This window comes from Vicugna pacos, chromosome 3 (genome assembly GCF_048564905.1).
Source record: "Vicugna pacos chromosome 3, VicPac4, whole genome shotgun sequence".
Lineage (NCBI taxonomy): Eukaryota > Metazoa > Chordata > Mammalia > Artiodactyla > Camelidae > Vicugna > Vicugna pacos.
Window position 1 is genome coordinate 62086465 of NC_132989.1, and position 25686 is coordinate 62112150.

Below are 25686 nucleotides of genomic sequence, written 5' to 3' on the forward strand. Positions count from 1 at the left end.
TCGGTCATGATTTCTTCAAATACCTTTTCAATACCTGCTCTTTCTTCTCCTTCTGGGAACCCTATTATGCATAGGTTGACACACTTTATGTTATTCCATAGGTCCCTTATATTGTTTTCACATATCACAGTATCAGTTATCTACTGTGGTCCTGAAGGGATCGACCTATGTATCTATCTATCTGAAGCAGGTGTGGAAATAAAACTAAAAAAAATTTAAAAGAACAAAAAAGGATTTGAAAACAGAGTATAATCAATAACAGAACAAAACAAAAATAAATAAAGATAAAATTGAGACAAATTTTTTAAAAATTTTAAAAAATTTAAAAAAAATTTAAGAAAATGTTTAAAGGGATTTTAAAATTTTTAAAAATTAAAAAAGAAAAGAAAAAAAGTGGATGTGCTCCCATGGAGACTGTGTGCTTTTAATAATTTTGTGGATAGGTCCTTCTTAAGTATGGGTGGTTGCCAAGTCACCCTTCCATGCCTTTCGTCTGTTATCCCTTTGATTGAGGGAGTGGTCGGTGTTGTGGTGGCCAGAGCCTGCCCTGGCTACTGAGTGGGGCCTCGTTTCTGTTCTGTGGTTCTCACCGTTTCTGCCCTTGCCCTGCCGCGCAAACTCTGCTCGCCGGTCCCAGAGGCCCCTGGTCACGCCCCCAGTCTGTGCCGCTCCCAGTGCCGGTAGGCGGGGGTGGGGTGGGGGTGGGAGCATTGCGCCTCCTCCCAGCTGTGCGACCCAGCGCGCGCTCCTAAGGCAGGCAGGAGGGTCGCGCCGCCTAACAACGCCGCGTTCCGGCGCCGTGCTCGTGCACGGCAGGCAGGCGAGTGGTGACCCCTAACAACGCTGCATCCAGGCGCCAGCCTCGAGCTCGGTAGGCGGGCAGTCGCACCCGCTAAGAGGGCTGCATCCGGGGCCAAGCTCACGGTAGGTGGGTGGGTCACCCCACTTCAGTGCTGCTCCCCGCGCCGCGTGGGGTCCATATTGGGTAGGCGGCCTGGGCTCAGAGAGAGAGTGGCCCACTAGCCCTCACCCGGGCTCAGTGTCAAGAACTCCACTCCTCGTTTGTTTGTCTTAGTGGCACAAGTTTACAGAGGCACAGGGCAGAATGGTCCCCGCTGCCTGGGGCTGTAAACAAATCTCAGTCCCGCCTAGGAGGTTGCAGAGCCCCTAGGTATGGATTCAGGATTCAGCCTCACCTCTGCCTGGGAGCCGCGCAGAGGAGAACATGGTGGCCGTGGCGGAGCCCCGCCTCTCTTCTCCCCAAAACGCGCCAGTAATGGTGCTGTGGGTCTGTGGAGACAAAGGCCGTGGTGTCCCTCCCCACAGGGCACACCAGCAATGTTGCTTTGCTTTTTTTTTTTTTTTTTATTTTATGGAGACCCAGGCTGTTCTGACCTATATACCCTCCCAGCCATGGCACACAGAACACTGCAGGCCCTGAAGTGGCCTCTGTACAGTTGGCCGAGTCCTCTGCCCGGCTCGGGCAGCCTGTCCCCTACCTGCCGGTTCGTGTCTAGGACTTAGGGTCACAGGCACCTTCATGCCCATTTAACTTAGTTCTGTCAGTCAAGGGCTATTCTGTACAGATCCGAGCCTCTGAGGTTCCCCCTCCATCCCTCTGGCCTCTCGGTTGGAGAGGGGGAGGCCCAGCGAACGAGCCGCTCCCTCCCTGTGGGACTGGTCACTCACTGTTTTGCTTTTTCTTCTTTCTTTTTTTCTTTTCTCCTACAAGACTTGTGGTGAGTTTTGGCTTTTGAAGAAGGCAATATTCAGTCAGAGTTCAGGAGGTGTTCTGATTGGGTGGGTGGGTCCGTGGACGTCACTCTTGGTGTATTCCTGGGAGAGGGTGAGCTACCAGCATCCTTCTCCACCATCTTGGCTCTTCCTTGAAAATTTTAATTAGTTGAAAATTTTCAATATTAGAAATAATGCTCTGGGAACACTTATGTTTGTAAATCTTGTTCTGTTTACTTATAATTTCCGTGACATAAATTCTCAGAAGTCTGACTTCTGAGAATCTCTGTTGTTGCTACTGTCGTGAACTTTTAAATAAGTTCTTCAGAAGTATTGCCAGAAGACTTGTAGAGGTGGGGACGGGAGGATTCCGTCAAGTAGAGGCCTTGAGATGCCCTCATGCCTTTATTCACCTCTAGCTGATTACTTTCAAGCAAATGCTTAAGTGGACTTCCAGAGTACATTCTTTTGTTAATTAAAATATCCCTTGCAAAATGGTGAGGAAATGACTGAACAAAAAATACTTACAATTCATACACAAGAAAATGGCAGAGCTGAAATTTCTCCTACTTCTAGTAGAAGCTTTTTGTCAGCTGTATTACAAGGCTGAAGAGGATATAGTCAGGTGAAGAAGGAAGGGGGTAAAAATGGATACTCAAAAGATGAGTACCAAAATAAAGATTTACCTCCATTATCATAAACAGCTAACGTTTTCCTGAAATGTACATTTTTCCTTAAAATAGCCAATGATCGTGGAAGATATATATGAATATAAATAAATATTTCTACATTGAATTTATATTTTTGAAATTTTGTAATTAATGAAGTGCATAGTCAAAAGCACAGAGAGCAGTTTTTATTTAATGAAGTACTTTATATTACTGGTTCTATTTTTAAGATAGTAATTCCTTTCAAAAAATTAAAAGCTTCCAATGACCTCAAAATAATTACTTTCTCAAAAAATCTGAATCCTAAGTCCACAATACATGTTCAGTACATACGTGTTAAAGTGAGCTGATATTTAATACGGCCAATACAGGCAATATGTATTTCCATTCATCTACATTATTGACAGCTTCATCATTTTTTTCTTATTGTACTTCAGGTTCGCAGAATTGGATTAATCATAACCTGTAGTTCATAATGTGCTCTCATGATCAGTCTGTACATGACCCATGTTTTAGTTATTATTTAATTAGTTATTTTAAATATTATAATAAACACTTATGAGCCTAACCACCCAAAACAAAAGCTAGAAACTTGCCAATAACCTTGTGTATGATTTTGTCCCACAAACCATTCCTTTGCTACCAGATGGTTTCATTTTTTTTAAAAAATATTTTGTTTCATAAGAAATGTGTCCATGTTTTCCAAAAATTTTGAAAAGCACTTTCTAATCTTCATATTAGTTTTCAAATGAATATTTTGATTGCTTCAAATTGAAATGGTAAAGTATTTTTCTGTTCTAGAACCTAATCTAATGTCATATTTGAAATCCAATTCAAGTAAATAGTTATGAAAATATTGAGCAGGTTTTTGTGGCTTTGTAATGCAAACATATCTAAATGATATGTCCTTTCAGATCTAGCAAATATAAAATTGCCATGAATCTTCTCATTGGATCTAAGGCAGTAAATGTCAAAAAGGGCTTATAACAATAGTAGGCTTGTTTTAATTAAGTTCAGTAAATATGTATTAACACCTGCCAAGTAGGAGGGACAGAGTTTGGTATTGGTAGTAATGATGGTGGTGACTCATAATGGCTAGGATAATGGTTTCTCCCCAAGGAGTTTTAATTCTAAGGAAGAGTCTAGAAGCAGAACCGTACCCATAGGGAAACTCACCACAGGGGAGAGGTAGCAGATTAAATCAGTGGGAAAGGACGAGTTATTCAGTATATGGTTTAGGGATAACTGATAATTATTATTAAATAATAATTGGGCTTGTTACTTAATAATAAAAATTATTGGGATAATGTTATATGTAAAAGATAAAATTGCATCTGTGTCACTCACCAATTTAAAAAATTCTAATACAAGAGAGACATGACAAAAAATGTGATTCAAGATAAAATGTCACAAATTCTAAAAATTAAGTAAAAGCAAAGTTAAGGAAAGCAATGGTAATTGTGAACTGCGGATGGTGCTAGTGTTCAAGGAAACTGACATCCGAGGTGGGCTTCAAGGCTGAGTGAGATTGAAGTAGGACTGAGAGCCAGAAGTAGAAATACGGGAGGAATTGTTTGAAAAGTTTATTTTCAAGCAAGGTGACTGGTTCATCCTGCTTTGCTTGGTACTTTCCCATGTGAGCACTGAAAGCCCCATGTCATGGGAAAAGAGCAAATTAAGACAGTTGGTCACCTTGAGAACAAAGCCATACCTTCCCTACCACTCCTCCCAATTTCCTAAACAAAGAAACACATGTAGTCCCATGACCCCAGACAACAGGTGTCAGCTTTAGGGAACTGAACTCAGCTTCCCTGCCTACCCTCCACCACTTTCTGTGAGAAGGGAGGTTTAAGGTTTCAAACTTCCTTGTGCTTCTCAGTTACCTGTAGGAGCTCTTCCCAGTAGGCCAGCTCACGCCCCCAACTCCACTGCTGAGATGTCAAATTCTGGCCTTTCTCTGATGATCACATTCCATTCTCCCAGCTCTCTCACTACCTTATTCCTGCAGAGCCTCCTGATTATTCTTATCAATGCCTTTGGTCCCTCAACCCCCACCCCCCTCATTCTCCCAATCCATTATCAGCCTGGTTGTTGGTTATTGAGCCTGTCCACATACTAACAACATTCTTTATGAGGTAAAGCACTTTGGAGTCAGACATCCATCTCTTCCTGTTTTATTTTGTATCCATCTCTGTCTCGTACTATCCAGAGGAACTTAAGCAATAGAGTTAACATCTCTGAAACTGTTTTCTTAGCTAGAAAATAAGAGATAATATTGCCTCCTATTTCATAGGATCTTTGTGGGAGTAAATGATTGTCACTCGTGAAATACTGTTTTTAAAAAAGGAGCAAGTTTCATAATTGTATGTGCAGTATGATTACATTTTTGTGTATATAAATTGTGTTTTTATGTATGAATGTTTATAAATGCAATGAAAAAAAGAAAACCAAATTCTTAAAAATGTTTAGCTTTCAGAAGGGGTATGACAAAGGGGAGAAATGTTAAATAAATAATCCCCACATTCTGCCTTTAAATTTTGTGAATGTTATACAATGAACTTAGGTTATTTTGAAATTAAAATATAAATAAAGTCAGTTAGAAAATGAACAAATATTAAGATTTCACAGGGGACTTGACACTTAAGTGAGTCTCCATATGTGGGAGATAAAAAAGGGAAGGATTTTCCAGCAGAAAGATTAGTATGAGACTTGGAGTAGACAGAGCAATGCTGACAGCACCCTGCAGAAATCCTGAATGATAAGCGAAAGGATGAACTGAGAGAGATGTGAGTGGGAGGGTCATAAGAAATAAGGTCAGGGCTAGATCTGGGTGTCCTTTGAATGCCGTACTGTGGAATTTGAACTTTATCCTTAGAGTAATGGGAAAACATTGAGAGGTAATAAGAATGGGGAAAAATAATAGAAGCTGAATTTTAGGAAGGTTCAGTGTTGTAAATTAAAGTGGTGGGCAAGACTATAGATTTGAAAAGGGGATCAGAAACTTTTCGAATAGTCACAAAAAGAGATGATGAAGGCCTGGTTTATCAGCTGAGACTGAATAATATCTTTTTTATGCTGTGACTAATATTAATAGCCAGCATTCATTGAGGTGTTTGTTTATAGCTAATGTTTATCTAGCCAAGCTTAACCTAGGTAAGAATTATAAAAGGGTATCTCATTTATTTCTTACAACTCTATAAAGTAGGGACTAATAATATTTTTAATATATAAATCAGGAAACAGAGATTCAGAGAAGTTAAGATACTTGCCCAAGCACAGTCAGCTGATACAGTGTGTGGCCAGAATCTGAATCCATATAGCTTGTTTCCCTGGCCACACTTTTAAATGGTATGTCATAAAGCCTACCCTTAGAGTGTCCTCGATGTCAAAGAAAAATTGCACTGGACGGAATTAAACAGTCAAGGAAGACTTTATTCAAGACTATTGCAGTAGTGGAGAGAGACTGAATTCAACCCCACTGAAACAGAAAGTGGAGGGTTCGTAAGTGCTGGGGTAAACTAGTGAAAAATACAGGAGAATGTTAGGGGGAAGGTTGGTCTGTGTGATCAGACCATCTGTGTTTGTTAATTTTTGCTTATTGAAGTTTGGCTCTTGCCTTCCCACAGAGACTGGGAGACAGACGTGCTATGTTCCTTGGTGCTTACAGAAGGGATGGCTCCCAGGCCCTTGAAAAAGACATTCCTGGGTTGTAAAACTGGCAAGAGTTTAGGGGAATATTTACATCACAAAGGGGCAGAGGAAAAAATTTATAATGGCAATTTTCTTAAGTAAAGGGAGGTCAGGTGCCTTGAGTCAGAAGAACCACTGTCACGCTGGGGTGAGCATGAAGTTCTTCATCATCAATTATTCTGGACAATGAGATGCAGTAAAATGCAGCATATTGGCCTTAATTCTCCTGAGGAATTCCAAAGAAGGGGCATGTAAGTCACTGATACACATAATCCATTTAGAGTTATATTCTTACATGTATATGTTAAAAGTTAACACACCAATATACATTGCACAATGTAATCCATGTTGTCGAAGTAAAATTTTCTGTTTTGTAGACATTTTAAAATAGCAGATAGTAATGAACCAGATGTAATCACAACTAAGATAACAGACAATATTTTTTAGTATTTATAGCATGCCAGATATTAAGCTAAATTCTTTCTCATATACTCCTAAGATCAATCCTGGGAGGTACGTACAATAATTATTTCCATTTTATGGGTGAGGAAGTAGGTTCTTAGAAGGTCACACAATTTATAAATAGTTTGAGCCTTTAATAGGACTGACTACCTAACTTGTGAGACCCAGTGCATATGAAATGAAAGTATGGGACTCCTCGTTCAAAAATTATTGAGCATCAAAAGGTAACAATAGAGCACTAAACCGAATGAAGAGCCCTTCTAATGGCAGGGTGCCGTGTGACTGCACAGGTCTTTTGCCTATGAAGCTAGCCCTGCCCTTAAGTAAGTGCTTTCAACCTTAGGCTATATTCCATCTCTCCTGAGTAAGTTATTAAATGTCTAAATGTGAGGTCCCTGGGATGGCCAGAGTTCTTAGGTAGTTATCAGCTGACCTTTTTTAATGCCTGGAGGAAAGAAACTTTCTCAGTCAGGATTTGGATATTTAATCCCACCTATATCACACAGCTTCTCAGTGGGGTATCAAAGTATTAAAAGACTTGAAACTTCAGAGTTTCTGTCTAAAACTAGTAAATGCTGGGAACAAAGGAGGTTCTTTAGATACAAAGGGGAACTTGCAAACAATTACTTGCCTAGGTACTATGGCTCCTTCCACAATATATTCTAACAGCAATATTACTCCGTCTGGTTAGGACTAGAGTGACATCATGCAATATTAAAATGACAAAGGATATTAGCAATACAACCAAACAAAACTTTTTTTTTCATCATTAAAGGGGAAAATATAGAATAGTACTAAGGCTACTACCAGGAGCAGAGTATATTAATACTGAATAAAAAACTTCATAATGAAGCACAGCATGGTTGAGGAACATCAAATGAAGGTACTTTCTAAAGTACAACTCCATTATTCTTTGAGTTGCGTACTATTCCTGGAGTTTATGTGCAAAGTAACTATTATCATCACTACAGGATGCATGACTGGTGCTTAGGTCAGATTTCATTATAAATGGCAATGACAGATGGTATTAGTTTCAGATTTATTATAAAAGAGGTTAGTTTTCATTGTGAAAGTCCATTTTGCTTTTTAGTAGAGATGGAACCAAAATGAAGCTAAACATAGACCAAATATGATATCCAATGTGAATAGAGGTAAAGGTTATAATTAAGTTAAATTATCATTGGGATAGACAAGAGGATGCTGTCAGGGTGACACATACTCACTGCCCATTGTTTGGCATTGTGTGTCATTTTTTTAAAAAGACTTATCTTCCTTCTGAATGTATTAACAAAATGTTAAGCAAATTTCTTAACTATCATTATGATCCTAGGCTTATATATAAATATTTTTCTTCAAAAACATGCAATTCTCTTATTTACTTTAGGTTCTTAATAACTTTATTAAGATATAATTGACATGTAATAAACTGCACATATTGGAAATATAGAACTTAAAATTTGAAATATGTATTTACTCATGAAGATATCAAAACCAAGAGAGCGAATATCTCTATCACTCCTCAAAATTTCCCCCTGCTCTTTGGTAATCCCTCATTTCCCCATGCCCAATCTACCTTATTGTCCAGACATCATTAATCTGCTTTCTGTCACTAAAGATTTGTTTGTGATTTTTAAAGAACTTTATATAAATTGAGTCATATAGTGTGTACTCCTTTTATTAAGCATAATAATTTTGAGATTCATCCACGTTGTAGCATGCAGCAATAATTCATTCCTTTTAATTGCTGAGTAGTATTCTACCATATGGACATACCGTATTTACTTATCTGTTCACCTCTGGATAGACATTTGTGTTGTTTCCAGTTTTGGGATATCACAAATAAAGCTACTGTTAACATCTGCATATAAATCTCTGATGGACAGCTATATTTGTTTTTCTTGAGTAAATGGTTAGTGTGGAGTGAATGTATCATTTGATAGATGTGTACTAAACATCTTAAGAATCTACCAAACTATTTACCATAATAGGTGAAGCATTTTATATTCTGATCAGCAGTGTAAGAGAGTTCCAGTTGCTCCACATGCTTGCCAACACTTGAAGTAAATGCAGTCTGTATCTCCTGTGTAAATGCTAGTGTCTTAGTATTCACATCATATAGTACTTACTGACAATACAAATATAAAGCACAATTAATTTGAGGAGGTTAGAGGGCAGAGGCAAATATCAGTATTTCAGGGGCATCTTGAGAAATCTCTCAGCTTCCTGTTAATTTTTCTTGCCATCATCAGTAGCCAGAATAAAAATGATCATCCCAATTTTTAAATAGATATTATTATAGGGATAACTACTATTTTTTATGAATATAGACATTACAAATAAGTCCATCAGAACTACAGGTGAAAGTCTAAGAGGAAACAAATTAGAGAAAGCACAACTTCTCAGGGAATAGGACTATAGCTGGTGTGACTCTAATGCATCACCTGAGTGAGGAGTGTCTATGTGATAAGGACATTGTGTTTAGTTTAGGGTGGCAATTTTGTCTCTTAAATGTATTTGTACTGGACTCAAAATAATCTAGTCACTAGCCAGACCAGCCAGACCAATAATTTTGGTTTAGCCTCTATCAGAGGACAGAGTGTGATTTTGTCAATGTGTAAAGTAGGTATATGATCTCATTTCAAAACTTGCAGGAGGAAAGGGTCAGAAAATATCTGGGATATTTTACTCTTACTGGTTGATCTGAGAAATACAGGGATTAACTCATGAGTAGCACCCTGTGGATGGTATTGACAACCCAAGGATTTCAGCCCTTACTCCTCCAGTTTTAGCCCTTACAAAGCAACTGAGGATGAAGAATGACTGTTCAGGTGTCTCTACACAGTGGTGAAGGGGTTGCAGTCATGTTTCCTCATCTTCTCTGGGTACTGTTAACAATGGTAGATACCTACCTAACATCCCTTTTATAAGTTGAATTCAATTCCTAATTTATTGCATCATCATTATAGAATATAATCATAGACTCCTATGACCTTACAGTTGGAAGAGATTGAAATGCCTCCTGAGAAAGTCCGTTTTGCTTGGAGAATGATTAATAGATAGAAGGTACTTCCTTTTCCTGAACTAAAATTTACCTCCTAACCAGTTCCTTCAAACTAGTGGAAGATTCCCTACTGCAAAGAAGTGACCTACTGAGAGAAGAGTGTAGAAATATCATGAAAAGAATATGAGTTTGAATCATAGTTCTACCATTTACTTTACTTTACTTTTCTTTACAAGTCCTAGATAATATTTATCTTCTTGAGTGTCTGTTTCATTGTCTTATGAAGTGGAGATAATGATAACCACATCTTAGAGTTGTTTGAATGCTAAGTGAAATTATTATAGTGTGCATCCTCTAATTGCTAACCGCTAGTTCCAACCATAAGTTACCTTGTTCTCCCCAGGGAACCTGAGAGCCTAGCTTTAGTTAGAAAGATCAGGCTTTATCTCAGCAAAAACTATTATCAGCGATGCTGTTTGACTGTGCTTCATTTTTAGAAGTTTCCTACATTGAGATTTTTAGTGAGAACTGAGTGTTAAAGTTTGAGTGCTTCCAAATAATCTGTTATTTTATTCATTAGTTTCTTTTTAGTCTTTAATTTCTAAACTTGCAAAGAATTCCTAAATAAGAGCTAAAATGTAAAAAAAGTAGGAATTTTACATAATGCAATGTTAAATATTTTTAGCCTCCTTTTGGTTACAAAAGTCTGGCCACAATTGTTTCAGTGCATGTCTGTCCGTCTGTCTGTCTATCTATCATCAACGGATTCCCCTCTCACTGTGTTCACAAATCAGCCATATTCCAAATAGGTGTTCCCAGTGGAATCAACAATAAATACTATTAAATACTTGTCTTGTTGACTGTAGAAGAACTGAGATAAACTCATCAAACCCAGTGAGAAAATTAGTAGTGTGTTTATCTGTCTGGTGGAATGGTGCCTGTGTGTGAAATACCAGAACTCTGATTGCATGCCTACTGTCAGAATCTATTGACAACACACTTAATCACTGAATTCTCTACATCTGGGAGGCTTCACTCCTTTCCTCTGGTATTTTTTAAAATATATCTTACTCCTACCTTTTGAGCCATCCACAAAGCTGTCATTTTTCTGATGTGAGCTTCTTTCTCTGAATGTCTACATTTCTGATGGTACCTAATAACTAAAAAAATAAGTATGCCTGGCATCCTCTTTCAACTTCACCAGTCCAGTTTTATAAATTTTTAAGTTGTCAAATGTTTTGCTGTTTTTACTATAATTAAAATTGTCAGTCACCAGGGGACAAAGGGAAAGTCTGAGGCAAAATAAAAACAGAAGCATTCAACATTTGTGATTTAGAATCCAGATCATTTACACTGTTCACAAAATTATGATCATCATAAAAATTATCCTTTGTTTTTCTCCCTCCACATCTTGATTAGTGACATAAGAATTATTAGCCATCAATAAGAATTCTTTACAAAGGATTCTGTGACTCCCTTTATCCTCTGGCGGGTCAACTCTTATAAGGAAAGCCGTCTTTTCTCAGGATGGGCTGAGAACATTTTATTTAATACCTCAATGTGTTAATATTGTCACTCTGGATTTCATCTGCTGTGTATGTTGACTGAATGAAACACTATGCGCTGTATTTCCTACATCAGCAAGTCCTGTCAGTTCTACCTGCTGGTTATTTTCTGAATTTGGCCCCTTTTGACACCTCACCCTTATGCCCCTAATCCAGTCTACATTATTTATCAGCTAGATTACCTTTGTCATCTGTTACTTGGTCTCCCACTTTCTCCTGAGTTTCACTCAGGCTCTCAAAAACGCTATTCTTACCCCTTTAGCCAGAGGAACAATTTAATGTGTAAATCTGATAATCATTGCCCTGATTAAAACTTTCCAGTCATTTACCATCACCCGAGGAACAAAATACAAACTCTTACTTTTATCTCCTAAGTCCTAAGTGATGTTCTCTGCCTCCCTCGAAGTACCCCAACCCCAGAACTTTGCCTCACTCACAGAGCTCCAGCCATACTGGCCTTCTAGCTGTTTCTGGAACAAACTTAGCTCATTTCTAACTCAGGCACTGGAATCTATTTTTCCGGACCCCTGTGTTGCTGGCTTTGCTACTTTGATACCAAAAATAGCTCTTATCCCCACTGCTCTCTCGCCTTCCATTCTGCTTTAATTTCTTTCTAGAACTTTCCATTCTCATGATCTAGAATTATATTATACATTTGCATACTTGTTTATAGTCTGCTTTCCCAATTAGAAGAGCTCTTATGTGCAGTCTTTGCCTTACTCGCTTCCATCCCACCCACCCTGCTCCTCCTCTCTACTTTAGGATAATGCCTGCTACACAGAGGGTGCCCAAGAAAGATCTGCTAAATGAAAGAATAAAAGAACAGCATGTTGAGTAGTAGTATGAAATTTGTCACCAAGATCATTTCTAACAGTACTTTCTTAGAAATGCTCTTACAAATTGCAACAAAAGATGAAACTTGTATGTGCTATTAGAAAACATATTTATCTTAAGATGTACTCATAAAAATCTTTTTTCTAAAATAAAGAAACTTTAAATATGCCAATAAAATCACAATATCATGCTTTAGTCACCAAGCAAGAATCCCTGAATCATACAATCACATAGTTAATAGCTGAGTATCCTGTCCTAACCCTAGCAATAGTGGCTAAAATAACCCAAAGAGGCAGCTTTCTTGTCTGCAAGGGTGATTATGCTGAAGAGAGAAGAGACTCATAAACAATGGAAATTTTTCAAGGTAGTTAATTAAACAATGAATTTTGTCATACAGAGGAAATGTTACAAGAATTTAGAAAATGGTAAAACTGAAATCAAAGCAAATGTAGAAGAAACTATAACATAGGAGTAGCTTATTTTAAATTTCATGGGGTAAGGGGCTCTTCTTCCTAGTTCATCCCTCCTGAATACCAAAAACTGCTTAGAATGGTCAATCACTTTTTCTGGTTAAGCATCTTTTCTTAAAATACCTCAAACCAATCTTTTAACAGAGAGCTTTATAAACCTGAAGTATGTGGTTTAAATACAGGTTGAATGTGGTTGAAAATAACCAAGTTTACTTCTGAAATAACATTTAATATGTACATAGATTCATGTTTGTATTAGAATTTATGTCTTTCCTCTATATCTGTGGGTATCTGTCAAGATGAGAAAATCTGGATATTTAAAAAAACCCAAATAACAATAACTTCAATGAGATGAATATATAACTTTATTTTTTATGGAAAAGAAATACAGAGGCAGAGTTTCCTGAACTTCTGTGATCACTCTGAGATTTTACCAGAGAATCAACCTCCTTTGATTTTCCTGCTCTACCTTTTTAGAATGCTGTTTCTATCTTCAAGTTGTCTCATGATCTCAAAATTATTTTACCAACCGGTAGATTAAGATACACCTTAAGTTTGTTGTTTTGATAACACTGACATCTTAAATCCAACAAGTGGCATATACAAGTTATCATATGGACATATTGTCTATAACTACTATATTTCAATGTAGTATATAAATTAACTCCAGAGATCAAATAGGAAGGAATTTCCATAGGGGCAGATATTTTTGTTTCACCATCCAGCTGAAGCACCTAGAAGAGTGCCTGGCATATTGTAAGCATTCACAAAATATTTGGTAGATGCATACATAAATCCAGCAAGAAAAAACTGGCTCAATCCTTGATTTAAAAGCAAAACATGCAATACCTATAATGTTTACACAAGGTTAAAAAATCAACTATCCACCTTAGTTGAGAAAAATATGGACTATATTAACTAAAGATGCAGTCTGGAATTCAGAATTTCAACTATACCTATCATATTTGCTATAGAAATAACCTAATTTTTATTTTAAGAATTCAGTAGAAAGCATTTGAAAGTATCTTGCCTTATGTTTATCACATAATAAGAACTCATGTTTCTTTTTCCATTTCTACTTTTATTTTTAAAAAGAAAAGTGAATTTTAAAAATCTAATTAAAAATAACTGCATTTATATTATGAAGTGTTATCATTACTAAGCTGGGATCCACATGATAAAATAGAAAGCGAATAGGCTTTTGTATTAGACAAACCCAAACCTCAACTTATAAGTGGTATGGCCTAGGACAAATTGCTTTGCCTTTCTGATCTTAAACTTCCTCAGCTATAAATGTAGATGATATGAGCTCTTCTATAATAGTGAGATGGTGAGGTTAAAATGAAATGACACACTGAGATGTTTAACATTGTATCAGACACACAGTAGGTCTTCACTAAATGTTCTTTAATGTGTCCTGTGGCCAGAGCAATATGAACCCATCAAATCTCACATAATATTTTGGCTCATCTGTTTTTAATACCATAGAAAACATACATGCAGTTCCTCAAATGCAAAGATGTGGCGTTACATGACATCATTTAACTAATAGTAACAGAGTTATTTTCTGAGTTATTCCAAAAGGGAGGAGTTTGGGAAACTAAAGTTTCAAATTTGACCCATGCCACACAAAAATTCTCTGATAGGCAAACAATGAATGATCTGAGAAATTCAGCACTATTTTATGTGGCCACGAGGCAAAAGATGATCAAATAGTGACAACAGAAAAATGGTATGTGAACAATTTCACTGCAGAAGATTTTCTCAAGGCATTTGACTTTTTAGAGAATATATGACCTATCAGATTTGTTCAATCAGTCAATGACTGTCTTATTTCAAGTCAATCAAAAGTGATACGTTTATAGTGCCAGAAACTATGCTTAGAAAATACTAAACATTTCGTATTGAGTCACTCATGTTTTCCCCGGTATATATTTGCATTAGTAAATTGATTACATGAAAGACACACATATACTTAACAGAAATGTTTCACAGAATGAATGGTTCAATGAAACATTTCTGTTAATTTGACACTTCACACTTAACCCATGTTTTTCATTCTAGACCAAAGAAAGGAAAGAGGGTAATAAAATATTCATTAACTGCACTGAAGCCCATTTATAGCAGATGGTCTCTGGAGGGTAAATTTCAAAACATTTGCTAGAGAGCGCTGTGCAAAATATGCAGTTGTTCTGACGCAGCAACTAGTGTGAAGAACAGCAAATGCAAAAGTCATCATTAGTAAGGGAGCTCATCCATTGTGAATCACAGTGCAGCTACCTTTTGTCATTTCGACTAAGGAAATGAGTCACATTTGCTGTTGCTTATCATTTGGGGGAATTTTATAGATAAAAAAGCACAAAATATGCCCACAGTCTCATCAGGAATTATGGTTATTCCTAAAAAGTCTTGATAAACCTCCTTTCAGCATTCTTTAGATTCTCAGAGAATTAAAATATTTGGGAACATATGGTCCTGGTAAGCACCTACAGGTATTGTAGGGTAGAAGGAAAAGAGGAAGGAAGAAAAATGTGTATGTAGATGGATGCATGGAGGGGTGAATGGATGGATGGCTGGATGAAGACAGGTGGATAGCTAGATAATTAAAATACCAGTAGCAAAAATGATAAAAATTCTAATCAGGCTATAAAACAAAAGATTAATGTGCTCTGAATCTCTCAAAACCACATGTAAGTAGGTAATATCTTAGGATAAATTCAGCATTTCCTGGTTTGGCCAATTGCCTATTTGTTCAGAAGAATAGAATGTTTACCAGGATTTTTCAAACTAAGTTTGTGTATGGTGCTAACTTCCACTATAAAAAATACTTTGAAGCTATACTACTCTTCTTTCAAAAATTTGTAAAGATATATATTTTTTTAACATTTTTTATTGATTTATAATGATTTTACAATGTTGTGTCAAATTCCAGTGTTCAGCACAATTTTTCAGTCATTCATGGACATATACACACTCATTGTCACATTTTTTTCTCTGAGTTATCATAACATTTTGTGTATATTTCCCTGTGCTATACAGTGTAATCTTGTTTATCTATTCTACAATTTTGAAATCCCGGTCTATCCCTTCCCACCCTCCACCCCCCTGGTAACCACAAGTCTGTATTCTCTGTCTGTGAGTCTATTTCTGTCCTGTATTTGTTTTTGTTTGTTTGTTTTTGTTTTTGTTTTTTAGATTCCACATATGAGCGATCTCATATGGTATTTTTCTTTCTCTTTCTGGCTTACTTCACTTAGAATGACATTCTCTAGGAGCATCCATGTTGCTGCAAATGGCATTATGTTGTCGGTTTTTATGGCTGAGTAGTATTCCATTGTATAAATATACCACATCTTCTTTATCCAGTCACCTGTTGATGGACATTTAGGTTGTTTCCATGTTTTGGCTATTGTAAATAGTGCTGCTATGAACATTGGGGTGCAGGTGTCATCCTGAAGTAGATTTCCTTCTGATATATTTATTTTTTAATTCATTTCAAATCAATTCTTAATAGTGAAAAATTTTGCAAAATCTACATTGTCAAATGCATGTTGAGGTTAGGTAACCCTTTTTAAATTTCTAATTGTGGTTAAAAAACATGTAACATAAAACTGGCCACCTTAACCATTTCTATGTGAACAATTCATCAGTGTTAAGTGTATTCACACTTTGTACAACAGACCTCTAGAATTGTATCATCTTGAAACAAAGTCTATACCCATTGAGGAAAACTCCCTCATTTCTCCCTCCTCCCAGCCACTGATAACTGCCATTTTACTTTCTGTTTCTATAAATTTGACTACATTAGTTGACTCATATAAGTAGAATCACACGGTATTTGCCTTTTCTGTGACCAGATCATTTCAGTTACCATAATGTCCTCAGGGTTCATCCAGGTTACAGCATGTGACAGGATAGCCTCCCTTTTTAAGGAACATTCCATTGTGTATATATATATTTAGCTAGTGATGAATATTTGGTTTGCTTCCACCAAGAGGTGGAAACATTGTAAATAATGCTGTTATAAATAGAGATGTCCAAACAACTCTTCAGTACTGTGCTTTCAATTCTTTTGGATGAATAAGAATTGCTGGGTCATGTGGTACTTCTAATTATAATTTCTTGAGGAATCACCATTACTGTTTTCCACTGTGGTTCTACCATTTTACAATTCTACCAACAAGGAGTAAGGGCTCCAATTTCTCCACATCCTCACCCACACTTGTTAGTTTCTGTTCTTTTGACATTTAGCCATCCATTGGGTGTGAGGTGGTATCTCATTGTGGTGCATTTCTCCAATAATTTATGTTGTTAAGAATATCTTCATATGTTTGTTGATCATTTGTATATCATCTATGGAGAAATGTCTCTTCAAGTCCTTTGTCCATTTTTTGATCAGGTTTTTTTTTTATTGTTAGTTCTAGGGGTTTATATATTCTATACATTAACTTCTCATCATATGTATCATTTGCAAATATTTTCTCCCATTCCATAGGTTGCTTTTTCAATATGTATTGTGTTCTTCGATATGGAGAAGTTTTAACACCTGATGTAGTGCTCTTTGTATATTTTTGCTTTGTTTTCTGTGCTTTTGGTGTCATAGCCAAGAAATGATTCCCACTTCAAATGTGATGAAGCATTTCCCCTGTTTTCTTTTAGGAGTTTCATGGTTTTGGGTCTTACATTTAGGTTTTTAATTCATTTTAAGTTAATTTTTGTTAAATCAGGATCCACTTTATTCTTCTGCATGTGGATATTGCAATATTCTCTTCTCACTCTCTCCCCTCCACCCCATCTCTTTCTCCCACACATATCCTCCCCTACGCATTTACATGCAAATAAATTTTTGATTTTTTAAAAAAAATCATCACCTGCTATAACTTCCTATTTTCCTTTTCATGGTTGCATCTATTGTTTGGAATATTACAATCAGCCTCAATGAAAATTATCGTGATACAATAATCAAGAATCAGCATATCAGGAGGAGAATAAGCAGAAGTAGGTGAATACTTGAGACAAGATTCTTCTCTTTTTCTGATAATATAAAGAGAAAAATGCTACACATTTTGACAGAAAAAGTGTATTTCCAAGCAGCATATATATTTTTTATTGTAGCTGCCCCTTAACACATTGCCTCATGTGAGTCTCAGCACTTAGAGAAAGTTATTTATCATTTATTTCTCACAGAAAGAATAGGGAGATAAAAGACATTCAATGTTGGATTTATAAAATATAAATACTGGTAATATAATGTTGCATTGTACATGTAAAAGAGTGATAACTTTTTCAGGCAAGTCTTTATATAATTGCAAGACTTGCTATGAGATTGGAGTCTATTCCCAGCTTGTTCCATTATGTCATACAAATCTGTCATCAGGTAAAAATCCTATAAGGTTGCATAAAAATATTGTGAGTTAACTATAAGTAAAAACCCTTAAAATCTTGATATTACTACCTTTGAAATATCCTTTATTGTCTCAGATGTATCAAGAAGCAACCACTTCTGAGACTTTATTCTCTATTCTATGTGAAATCAAATTCTCTCCAGGGTACTTTATATGACTTATTAAAATAGTCTGTTGGTAGGCAAAATTCTTCTCACTGTGACCGGAAGACTTTAAAATTGGTGGCAAAGGAATTTGGATATTCTCAGAGAGAAAGAATCACTGAGTTGGGTATTTGAAGTTAGGTTTAATGATCTAATTTCATGTGAAAATATAGGTGCAAGCTCAGACAGATTTTGACACAAGTATCTGGGAACTAGATATTGAACTAAACAATTTACAGGCCTTGAAATAAGTAGAAAATTATTCTTGAAATCATGTTGAAAAGCAAATGTAAAATTGATCACATTGGAATAAAAATAATCACGACTGAAATCTATTTCAGTAATGTACGGTTTGTATTTACAAGATAATTATTTTCTGCATCTTGGATCACTTATGTATAGTACTAACATTCAAAGAATTATTTTCCCCTTCTCAAACCTGTATTCCATTTTTAAGCAGATAAATGAACCAGACCCTTTATTAACTAAAGTAGGTCAACTCAGTATTCTAGGAATAAAAAAACTGTAAGGAGGCTACAATTGATGACAAAATTCTAATGTTGTAGCTGTCAGTCAAGGTTACTATATTCCACAAGACACTTCATCATTTGGCTAAAATATTTTCTTCAAAAAGTTCTTATTTTCTTTTTTGGATTTCATTTAAGAGTATTTGAACAAAATCTCAAACATTTCCAATATGTAGCTTTGATTGCAACATTTGTATAGTCCGTAAGATTTATCATGTTACCAGCCTAAGAGAAGAAGAATGAATGCTGATATGCATAAACAATTCATCCAAGGACAATGTACAAACAGAGGACTAAACAATGAAGCTAGCAAACGAAAACCAACTCTTCAAACAGATGAGAATTCGGTCTGTGATTTTTTGTGTGTCTACTTACCAACTGAGTTTAACTTGATTTAAGTTTAAAATACCAAAGACATAAACTTGATTTTACTAGGAAAATACTTTCAAAGCAAGCAGACTGTGAATACTGATGTACTTTTTCATTAGCATTGCCTGATTCTGAGATAATTTTATACGAGTGGTCAGCTCAGAGAATGGAGAACACAAAGATCCTGACCAGATTTAGTGACCTTCTGTATGAGTATAAAATGATTGCATGTTGAACTGCGAACTTTTCACAAACATTTTCTAAGCAATTAATGCAATAATATTTAATTCTAAATACAATATGTTGTAAATACTACTCTGAAGATTATTTGAGTTCTCTCTGATAAAATTAAATAATAGACTTTCTTTAAAAATCACTTTAAAAAATCACATGATCATCAGGAGTGGCAACATAAGAATCTTTCTAAGTAGATTTCCTCAAAGGCTAAAGTCTACTCATAGCCATGTGAAATGATCTAGTTGTGATTACTCAAGACAAAAGATTTCTACATAAAAAAAAATATGTTCACTAAATGAGAACTAACATCCCACTTCATTTTATGCTTATATAAGAGTTCCATAGCCTTCTAAATATAGAATAACTTTTTACAGAACCATAAAATTTTGGAGCTAGAACAAAGCTTAGAGATGTCTCTAAGGAATTCAAGGCCACAAAGCTTTAAAGAACAAAAATCAATAAAGAACAAGGAAACAATATAGATAACATAAAAACCCAAAACTGTTTCTTTGAAAGTATTGATAATAGACAAAACTCTTACGAGAATGACCAAAGGAAAAATAGAAAATCACAAATAAGTAAAATACAAAATGAAAAGGGGAACATATTACACATACAGTAGACATTTTATAATCATAAGAAAATACAATGAATGAGTTTATGTTAGTGAAGTTGAAAACTTAGATGAAAAGAACAATTCCCTAGAAAAACAAAAATGATCAAAATGCATACAGTAAGAAATAAATTACCCAACTCCCAGTTAAGAACTTGAATCAAGAAGAAAAAAAAATTTCTCCTAAAAGTTGCCTGGCCCAGATAGATTTACAGGCAATTTATACAAAGCTCAAACACATAGATAGTAATTCATATACAACCTGTGTCCAAGGAAATAAAAAGAAGAACGCTGCCCAACACATTTTATAAGGCTAATATAATTTTGATACTAAAACTTGATTAAAAAAGTATAACATCCAACTTTTAACCTGCTTCACTTATAATTAGAAATGCAAAAACACTGTCTACAATACTATCTCTTTGAATTCAGAGTGATTCATTCAAGGTTCACTGTTAAAAAAAATCTATAAATTTAATGCACCCTGCTAACAACAAATAAACAGAGACCACGTGGTAATCCTAAAAGAACTTCTCTTACTAAATTATTTTCCTAAAGGGTCTTTCTATTTTAAATATTTATCCCAGGTAGATTCTTGATATATATCTCTTCCATGAAGAATGTGATGGAAGACTGAAGATGTTTTATTTCCCTCCAAATTAACCTTTAAAATAGAATTTTAATTACAAATACTATTTTTTGCTCTCCTCATCACTTACTTCAGGATGCCACTGGGCTTATGACACTTGGGAAATTTTAAAGAAGATCTGAACTACACATTTAATAAAAGTATAAACTACCTAAGCCTATAGCATCTTTATTGATATTGGCTGGCAACCTAAATATGATAAGGATCATATTTTAAGAGTGACTATATAAATTCAAGTTACCCACAAACTTCATAAAACCTCACCCATTAAAATATTGAGTGTGCAGATTTTAACTAGTGAAATTGAACAACTGGGGCAGCAGAAAGGAACTCCAGTCAGAACAAGGGAGCTCAAAAGTAAGCCACTCTGCCCACTGCCTCCTCTCCTCTTTGTCCTTCTCTATACTAAGAACCTTAATGGCTAATTCACACACAGTGTTATTAAACAAGACTTAATCTGTCTATCTAGATTTAAACAGTATCCATCCAGGAACATGCAAAGGAAGGTTCACGTATATTTGCAAATTTGAATGATTGCATTCCTGGGAAATGAGTGACACTGGATGGAGAGATTTGTATGTGGGTAATCATGTCATATACTTGCACCATCAATTAGATTAAGAATTCTTAAGGGATGTCCTAGCTTCATTGAGAAGATTCAATCTTTTATAAAGATGCATGAATTTGCTAGGGGAATCCATATAAGGTAATTGATATCTCTTGCCTTAAGGGATATTTAGTTCCAAAACTTTTGTACAGACAAACGTTCCTCAAGTTTAAAGCTTCACCTTCTGAAGATCAATTTAGGTTTTATTCTACATAAACCAAAGCACTTTTTGGTTGTAATTTTACTTAACCACCAGCGAATTTAGCAAGAATATATGAACAGCTTTAATTGCTTAAATCCCTCACCAACGATTTTTCGAGAATGTAATCATAAGATTAAAATGATAATGTAAATATTACAGATAATAGTCTATGCATATTTATTTTTTATCCACCAAATACAGGGTGATCACATGTTAAAGAAAAAATCATTTAAATTACAGTATAAACATATATTATGCCTCACTGCTTTTCTTTTTAAATGTCCAAACACATAAAAGTACTACATGAAAGAAGACTATACTTGCAAGATACATATAATTTTTCCTCCTTAAGAATATAATGCATTATAATTTTAATTCTATTTATGTGATGATTTCTTCCTAAAATTTAAATAAATGCTTTGTTTTCTTTAAACAAGGTTTATTCAATACAAGATGACTTCTACCTTTCTAAGAAGAATCTCTCACTGAAATGGAAGGTAAATTCTGTGGTCATTCGCTAGCTTTCCTGTTTCCAAATTCATTTAGAATGCTTTCTTTAAAAAAGCTTCAGTGATTGCTACAAATAATATAAATGGCAAAAGCATAAAAGACCTCAGTTTATCACATTTATTTGGACATTTCACAATACCTCCATCAAAAAGGTTTATATGAGAATTTTTTATTTTCAAAATTATACACATCTAAAATAGAATTATAAACATGCTGTCATGGGTCTAAAGAAGAATAGGACTCTTTTCTGAAATTATAACTATTCTTCTTCAAAAGTAATTTGGATTATTTTGAAACACAAGAAATAAATATTGAAGAAATGGAAGGTTAGCTGATTTCATATGAAAAGTATTCAATAGATTGAGCATCACTGGAACAAGAATCTTTGGTTAAATCATTTCAAACCTACAGTCTCTATACAGTATGGTAAAGATTGCTTGGTCTTTATTACAGTTGTAAACATTTAATGGCTGATAATTAAATAAAGAGCATCCGTACTGAATCCTGCAAGATTTAATTAAACATAGCACACTGCAGATGTGAGATTTAAATCACTATTTATAATTACATGTAAAACACAATTGCTGATATGAATACATGGAATTCTAATGGAAATTTGCAATTTCATCTCATTTTAAACAATGTTGTTCTGAATGCCTTATTCTATTTTTAATTATGAAGAGTTTTTTCAAGAGATGAAATAATAGATATGTCAAATGTGCCTATGAAAGTTGGTTGCGAGTAAAGGAATATTGTCTCAGAAATTTTTTTATTATATTGATGCCAAAGATAGAGCAAAAAAGAAAAAAAAATGAAAGGAAAGAAAAAGAAAAGAAAATACAAATGCACCTAACTACAAATAATCAGATAAAGAAAAATGGGAACTAAGCCAGCACTATCATTAGATGTGTAGATAGCTAGGACAGAAAATGAAAAGAATTTTATATCTCTTCAGTTTCAGTATCGTATGAAACTCATATTTGAGTATTAATTATGAAAAGTCCAAGAACATTATAGTGTAATGATTTAGAGTGAACTTTAAAAAATGTATACAGAAAACCTCTTAAATACTGAGAAATTTTCAGCCTTTTTATTCATTATTCAAGATGCCATTGATATTTTTACTCATACAAATGTACAGAAAATACAGTGAACGTGGAATATTTTATAGCTGATTACACAGACTAACTGATTACACGTATCATTCAGTATACCATTCATAACAGTAATTGTTCAGTGTCTTATTTGTGATACATTCCTCTATGGAGGAGGAAAACAAAAATGGAACGTGCCAAATACTAAATTCAGTTTACACCATTCTCCAATCCTGTATGCCTGCAATGTTTCAGGATCACAAATGTTTACAAAGAGAATCTTGTCAGTGAGGGCTCAGACCAGAAATGCAAATAGCTAGTGTTCAAGTGACTAACAAAGGGTGGCATGAACCTCCATATTCCTCGTCTCCACAAGCATAAAGAAAGGAACAAGTGATTTTTAGTAAATTATAGGACTGAATTACACCCTAATATCTAAATTAATTACCTGGTCATTCTTGATTAACACTTCTCTTGTCACTAATGTATTGCGAAGAACTACCAAATTTAAAAATCTGTAGGTGGTCTGAGAGGAAACCATAAATTACGTATTCAACAAGAAATAATTTGTCAGATCATATATGCTTATTATATCCATATATAGTACCATAATTGTCCATGGCATTTTAAAATAGATGAAACAGTCTCAAAGTTATCTATTCAAAAAGAGGGTTCTGTTAAAGAAAAATAGATGGATCCTAGCAATGGAGCTGTCCAGGGCTCCACATGCATGTGACAGTTTCTTATTTACATGTCACTCATGTTTATGCATGTTCAGAAGAATACAGCTGCTACCCCATTCTCCAGAAATCACGGACACCGGTCAAGTCTACAAATGATAGCCACATTTGAGCTTGTAACGTATTTATCATGAAAAGCTAGAAACCCTAATGTTAGGGAGGAGGAAAAGCAGCACAATTTGCTTTGAAAAGATAACAGACATCTTTCAAAAAACAAATACTGTATATTCAATTCAGCTCCTTTAGGTGCTTTCATGTTATAGGAATTCTGCTGGTGATGAAAACAGCATTCAGCCAATCAAATGGCAGTACCCTAGTGCCATCCAAAGTAGAAGCCTAGTGTTTAAAATAAGCCTGATGAATTATTCATAGAGCTGATGTTTATGCAAATTAGAGAATCATGCACCCACCTGACCACCACGGGAAGAAAAAAACATAGGGAAAATAAAAAACCATGCTTTTAGCATTCTCCAGAACCTATGTAATCAAATGATAATATTCTTTCATTAAATGCATCAAGGAATTACAACCTTACCTGGTTAGTTTGTAGGGCCTTCAGATATTCTGGATGAAATAACTGACTGTGCGTGCAACCAATAAAACTGAACTGAAAAGCTGATTAAGGGCACTTACTTAATGCAAAGCCACTCACTGAATATTCATATGATGCCTGTGTTTATGCAAATTAAAGCAAAAGAAAGCCCAAGGGGATTGGTTGCCATAGCCCACAAATACTGTGTACAGCAGAAAATATAGAGAGTAGTGACAAATAAATCTTGAAATTCATAGCTTTGGAGCAACAAAGGAGAAATAGTAAAATATTAAAAAGCCTAGGTGAATTACAGTTTTAAAGTGCTTTATTTAATCATATTACTTTAGCACTATTGACTATTCCTACCATGTAATGATCTATAATTATCTTAATGCCAAAAGATACCGTCACTTTTGTCTGTCAGCTTTATTCATCCTGCAGTCATTTATGACCAGATCCCTTAAGTACAGAATAGTAAAGAAGAAACAATTATAATAAAGAATATAATTCACTACACTAGTAACCAAACCCAGGACCATGTGTGGCCCTTTATTAAGTCTTTCACGTAGTGATCCTTCAGTGGAGAAATCTTACAAGGAAGTGGTGTCAATGGAAGACCTCCAATTTTAGGTTGAGCTTTTTGCTTTCTTAATACTGACATATACCTGCTTCATTTGAAATGGAGACTATTTTATATTAGAATAGATACTATGAATCTTTTGGCCAGGAAGATTCTAGCATATGCAGTTTTAAATACCAAGGATTTTTACTTTTGGAACCTAAATGCAATAATGTTCTCTGAAATGCATGTCAATACGTTGTGTCCTAATCATGAAAAAATGTGAATCTTCATGTATGTATGTAAGAACCGATTGCAGGCATTGACAGGATATTTCAATGATACAATGCCTGTCTGGCATAAAATGTTTACACTGTCAAGGATAATCTCCATTTTTCACTTAATAAGTAAGAAGTGGAGATAGTTAAAAATGCTGGAATGCATCTGATAGGTTTTTTTTGTTTGTTCGTTTGCTTTTGTTTTTTCCTTTGTTTTCTGGAACATACTTTCCAAACTTCAAAACTAAGAGGGCAGTGTTCTTCATGGCAGTTACCATTCTCTGAAGAATATTTATCATTTCCAATATTTTCCTAATAATTCTCACATCCTCACTTCACAGTCACCCTATAAACATAATGGCTTATTCAGATACATTTAAGTATCTATATAAAGCTGGCTACATTGATCATAAATGCTGTAATGACTAGATCCAATGTTTATTACCTTGATCATAAGTGTATGCATATGTCTAAACTCACCAAATAGTATACATTATATATGAACAGTTTTTTGTGTATTAATGAGACCTCAAGAAAGCTGAGGAGAGAGACCAGATCCAATGCCTGGATACTGTTTTCCTGGGAGACATTTAGAAAGAAAGAGATTTCTTTGTGGCACCTATGGTTGCCTAATTACAGCTTTCATGGTTTCAAATAATTTCCTGTCTTTTAGAGTTACTCACTGACTTTCCATGAGAGTAACCCTCAAAAAATGTACACTTATATATCTACATATATTCTCTATAACTGATACTATGCATATGTGTTGATTCTTATTAATATATCTCCTTAAGATT

At 35.1% G+C, this 25686-nt stretch overlaps 1 long non-coding RNA gene across 1 annotated transcript in view; it reads left to right on the forward strand.

The window, feature by feature from the left end:
- The first annotated feature begins 861 nt into the window (after positions 1-861).
- LOC140695636 (uncharacterized) overlaps positions 862-25686 on the forward strand; it is a 176423-nt gene continuing 151598 nt past the window's right edge. Inside the window, exons 1-2 of the long non-coding RNA XR_012071340.1 lie at positions 862-924; positions 21614-21673. This is a non-coding gene — a long non-coding RNA (uncharacterized lncRNA). The remainder of the gene's footprint in view (positions 925-21613; positions 21674-25686) is intronic.